Raw genomic sequence first — 6,054 nt, forward strand, 5'->3', positions numbered from 1 at the left:
TTTCCCTTCTCATGCTGGAAAATCTTAGGTAATTATGAATAAAGCATTCTTTGCTTTTCCCCTCCTGCCTTAGTGGTTGCTTTACCTCTCACTGTGGGGACTGTGGCTACTCATTCTATACTTGGCATTAACATGAGAACTGAGACACATTTTTAAGATAGAATTGTTATCTCTTTAGTGAAGTCATAACATTAGTCAGAAGATTTTCTCTTCTTGGTGGTGAAGGGTAAGTAAGGAAGAGTAAAAGTTTAGGGAAAAGTATAAGATAAATTACTAACAAGAAAAGAGGACAGGAAATTAAAATACTAGCTTTTATTAAAAAAGAAAAAAAAAAGATTTTCAAGTGACTACCGAAGGAGTTCTTCCCTCATATCCAAAAAAGAATCTAATTTTGTATTTAGTTTTTTACAGTTGGATGAGCTCAGCCAAGGATTTATTTTCAGTACTAAATATGCTGGGGGCTCATTTTTAATAATGTCTATTAGCTGTGTGTTCTTGGGAACATGATTTAACCTCTTTAAGCCTTGTTTTATTTGGCAAGGAGGAAAATATGTCAGAGTTAAATAATAATGGAATTATGTAATGTTATATGGTTAATGCGTGCAGGGCCTAGCACATAATAAGTTCTCAATTTTATATTAGCATTTGTTTATTATTATTAATCACTGTTACTAATCTTGCTTTTAGTTTTTTAATAATGAATTCATTCCAAAAGTATTTCTTGACCACCTGTCGAATACCAGGCACTCTTTAGGAACTGGGATGCATTAATGAGGAAAACAAAGTCTCTTATTTATAGAGTGGGAGACAGACATAAATAAAAATGCATAGTATATAGAATACCAAGAAGTGCTAAGCATAAAACTTTTGGTAGAAAAAGGAAATTGGAGGCATGGTGAGTTAGTAATTGAAGATAGAGTAGTCAGAAAAGACCTCAGGATAAAATTATTTTTTAAGTAAAAACATGAAAAAGGAATACACGCATACCATAAAGTTACACGGGGGAAGAGCATTTCAGGTAGATGAGAAATATACTACAAAGCCCTAGAGTAGTTTTTTCAGAGTGATTCAAAGAGAATCAGAACATCGTGTACAGCTTGATCACATATCACCAATAAACATTTACCCAGGTACCCAAGTGAGTGACACAGATAAGAACTTTGGAAGTTCAAAGAATGGCAAGGCCCATCTAGACTAAAACAGGTAGAGAAGACTTCATGAAGGAAGGGGGCAGCTTGTGGTCTGGATCTTGAAGGAGAGGAAGAATTTGGATAGTTGGTAAAAGGGTACAAACCTTCAGTTATAAGATGAATAAAGTCTGAAAATCTGATATATAACATGATGACTATAGTTGATAATACTGTGTTGTATAATTAAAATTTGTTGAGAGCACAACCTAAATGTTCTCACCAAAAAACAAAAACAAAACAAAACAAAAAAACCCCTAAGTGTGTCAAGTGATGGATGCAGTAATTAACTTGATGGGGGGAATTCTTTCACAGTGTATATATCAAATCATCGTATTGTATACCTTATATAGTTTAGTTTTATTTGTCATTATACCTCAATGAAGCCGAAAGAAAAAAAAAAAAAAACTCCAAAGAAAAAGTTCTAGAGTTATTTTCATACAGTTCACAATCACGTAGCCTCACACCATCAGCCATAAAACAAATAAACAATAAGGAATGACATCCCAGAGACAGAAGTGGAGGAGAAACAGCATGAGATGGAATAAAATAAGGATATTGGCTTTAAGGGCAGGGGGTGCACTAGGAAAGGGGCAAGGGCAGGCAACCTTGTACAGAGTTGGCAAGTAGTGGGAAAGGAGATGGAAAAATAGGTGAGGTCAATTTTTATAAAACCCTAAGGCTAGTCTAAAGATTATTACATGCCATCGTACACATATTGAGGAACAACTGGAGAAGATAAGTAACAAGGTAAATTTGGGTCTCTAGCGATATTATTATTTTGACAAGTTGAGAAGAGTAGGGAGATGATGGAAGTTGTTGGAGGAACTTCGGAGTGAGGTTGAGAACATGGATTATGATAATAAAGATAAGGCAGAAAAGGGAAGAGAGATTTGATATATTTTAAAGAAAAATGATGATTTAACTGCTAATAGCACATAGGAGATGAAGAAGAAGTGTCAAAGTTTTCAAGTTTTAAATTGACCAATGAAGTGTTGGCATTATAGGAAATAGGGTACCCAGAGATGATACATGACTTCCCTGAGTTCATGTCATTAGTTATTGGCAGAACCTGGACTAGCTCCACATCTCCATATTGACAGCTCCCCATCCCCTGCTCCCCATGCCATCTGTAGGAAATATTACTGATTTGTATTTTGCCAGACTGCTCGGGGAGAACAGAGTTAGAAGTTTTGTATTTGCCCATTCACACTGCCTTATAGCCATTTTTCTAATTAATGTGGACATTTTTACCCTCTCTCATGAAACAGATCTAAGTTGTTTAGAAAGGGTCAAAGAAGCATTGGTAAAACTGGAAGAGGGTCATTTTATATGCTTAGATTCTCCCACCTATAATAATTATTGATGTTTCCTGATTTTTTTTTTTTTTTTTGCGGTATACGGGCCTCTCACTGTTGTGGCCTCTCCCGTTGCGGAGCACAGGCTCCAGATGCGCAGGCTCAGCAACCATGGCTCACGGGCCTAGCCGCTCCGTGGCATGTGGGATCTTCCCGGACCAGGGCACGAACCCGTGTTTCCCGCATCGGCAGGCGAACTCTCAACCACTGTGCCACCAGGGATGCCCAGTGTTTCCTGATTTTAAATGTCATCTTTCTGTCTCTTCAGTAGTTTGAGATGGAACAGTTATTTCTATCATTGTACCTATTTTCTGTTTATTTTTCAGAAGGAAAATGCCTTTTGCCATCTCAAATTGAAATCACCACCTACATTTTAAAATTAACACTTCAATCATCCCTTCCTTATAGGCCAGTCTTATAAACTGAAATCCATCGTCATTGTTCTAACAAGCCTGATCAATTTATCCTTTGAGTCATAAGACTTTAAACAAAAAAAAGACCCTAGAGATCATCCAAGGCAGTGCTCTTCAAACTGCACCCTTCAAACTATTATTTTTTTCTACCCATCTATTTGTTATTAAATATTTTCTTTTTAATAAAATGTCATTTTCTAAATTATTAGAAGTATACTTAAAAGAGAAAATTTTATTTTTCTATTAACAACAGTGCTACAATTCTTTCTTTATACATTTCTTTACTCTTGCCATTATACATGCCTCATTATAATACAAGTCATGACTGAACCATATGAAAGCAAAATCTTTGTTACCTGTGGTATCTTGTCTTATATGCATGTAAGGCCCAGATTGGTCTCATAGTCTCTGTGTCCCAAGAGAGTGAATTATAGAAGACTGTTGACCTTCTCATGGGGTTCTGCTGAGAACTTTGGCAGTCCCTAATTCACAAATAACACTATTAACACTTTTGGCATCAGTGCCTGTCCACATATAACACATATTTGAGTTTGGAACGAGTCAGCCATGCTAAAATAGACTGCACCCTATGAAAGTTATTTTCACCATTCTTGTGTTTCAGTTTCCCTATCAAAAGGTGAAGTATCAGTTGCCTCTTTTGATCTCATAGGGTATTTTAAGCATAAATGAAAGAGTCTTGGTGAAAACACTTTGTGTTCTGAAAGAAAATTGCAGTGCAACTAAAGGCACTAGAAATGTTTACCCATCGTTAAAGATGTTACTCTAACCAAACCTTTTCTTCAAAGTGTGAAAGTAATTTGTTCTCTTGGCTTTTTTAACATTGAAAAGATTAAGAGAACAAGTAATGGGTTTCTGGGAGAATCTATGATCATATAGTTAATGTTGTATATGTGTATAACAATTTTGTAATTTTCAACCAAGAACACATACAGTCCTTGAATCTTAGTGGTGGTTTTAAATGGACTTTAAAAAGCAAACACAAGGGACTTCTCTGGCAGTCTAGTGCTTAAAATTCTGCGCTTCCACTGCAGGGGACATGGGTTCAATCCCTGGTCAGGGAACTAAGATCCCACATGCCGCACAGTGCAGCCAAAAAAATAAATAAATAAATTAAATAAACAAACAAAAAACAACCTTGGCCATCTTTTCCAGATCTTGAATGCCCCCACACACACACTTGCACATGTACACACCCATCTTTCCTTAAATCTTCCAGCCAGCTTGCTTCTTACTTCATTGAGAACATTGAACTTGTTGGGCAGGAACTTCTACCACTTTCTTTTCCACCCACACCCCCAAATCCAGCTTGTCCACACCTCTACTCATTCTTACCACTCTTAATTTCCTTTCTCCATGAATTAATCATTTCCTAATTGTTCCCTCTGCTTCTGTTCTTTTATTCTTTTTTCCACCTGCTGGTCAAGTTAAAGTGCTCTAGTGTGCTCATTCTTAAATGCAAATATAACCAATTATACTCCCTTCTTAATACCCTTTGATGGATACCTATTGTTGAACTTTGTTAAAGCAGTGGAAGCACCACCCCCTACCCCACCTTCCTTGCAAAGTTTTTACTATTAAAATGAAGTTCATCTGCTCAGTGCAGAAATGGATACAATGTGGGGACTCATAGGGCCACCTACCTACCCCCTTTTCAGCCAGTGTGGCCCTGAACAGCTCTGTGAACTCTTGCTATCTAAAGAACTCAGTTTGGAAAACCATTGACCTATAGGAAGTAGATCAAATTCTGTATTTAATATTCCTGATCTGGCTCTTGATTACTCTTCAACCTCCTTGTCACCATATTGACTGTCCCTCAGATTGTGTGGTATAATTCTTCCTAACTATAGGCCTTGAACATAGCATTATATTTCACACATTCAAGTCTTTGTACTTGTTCCTCTCCTGGTTAAATGTCCTTTTGCCGTAGAGCCCCAGCTCAGGTTTCTCATCAGCAAAACCTCATATTTGTGGCATTTATTGTCCCTCAAATATCACACTTTCTGTAGTCCTGTGTGCCTGTCTTCTCTGAAATCGCTAGGACAAAGGCTGTATCTTTGTATCTTATCTTCCATTCCTAACATCTTGCACAGTGTTTGGTTACATAGTAGGCACTTAATCACACTCTTCAAAAGAAGGAATTCACTTTGTGATCATATCTTCTGTTCTTCCTTGTCCCCTCTGGCTCCTTCTTAAAATAGATTCAGCACCTGCCCATTAAGTGGGGGTGGGGTGTGGGAGGAACTGAGAGGGTAAGAAGTTGGAACTTACCGTGTCTAGACATGGTAATCTTGTATACAAAATTACCTTGTTTCAGAGCTTGAATCTCAGAGATACTCAGTTGTAACTAACATTTGTAAAAGTAATATTTGATGCTTATATATTTTTTCCCTAAAGTGTCCTACCGAAAATAAATTGATTACAATTGGGATTTGTGCTTTTGTTGGCTGTTTTGGGAGACTTTAGGGATATTCTAATTCCAGTAGTATTGGTGAACATAAATGCTTCACTATAGGAAGAGAAATTTGAAAGCTGTTATGGATAATATATGGTGTCTATTGGGTGATAATTTTAATGAATAAACACACTCAAGACCTTGTTTGTTGAGACATGAATGCAGGAAATATTTTGAAAATTCCAGAAAGTTTAGTTGACGATAGATTTTCTGACCGAGCAGTTTCTTGTTTTGTTCTGTTTTTCACTCTCAGGTGAAAGGAGAAAGATTGGTCAGTGTACTTTAGAATGTAGGCCCTTGTGGGAAGCCATGTGTTTAGCAGTGCTGTCTAGGTGCCTTGCGATGTTATGAGGACATAGCTGGGAGTGTATGCAAGCTTACAGGGCTAAATCAATATGCTGGATCTCTAGAGAGCATTTCAGGAAAGACCTCTGAGCTCCAGGTTCCCTAACCAAACAGTGACGTGATTATTAAAATCCATAGCTTCAGAGGAGGGTAAATAAACTTCCCACATCAAATGCAGGATTGAATACTTTGGAATTTTAAATGTATTTCATTTAGAACAAAAAAATGTTTAGCCTTTTGATATATATATTTCTTTAAAGTGTAAAACCAGATGGTCT

This window comes from Lipotes vexillifer, unplaced genomic scaffold (assembly GCF_000442215.2).
Source record: "Lipotes vexillifer unplaced genomic scaffold, Lipotes_vexillifer_v1.1 scaffold1393, whole genome shotgun sequence".
Taxonomy (NCBI): domain Eukaryota; kingdom Metazoa; phylum Chordata; class Mammalia; order Artiodactyla; family Lipotidae; genus Lipotes; species Lipotes vexillifer.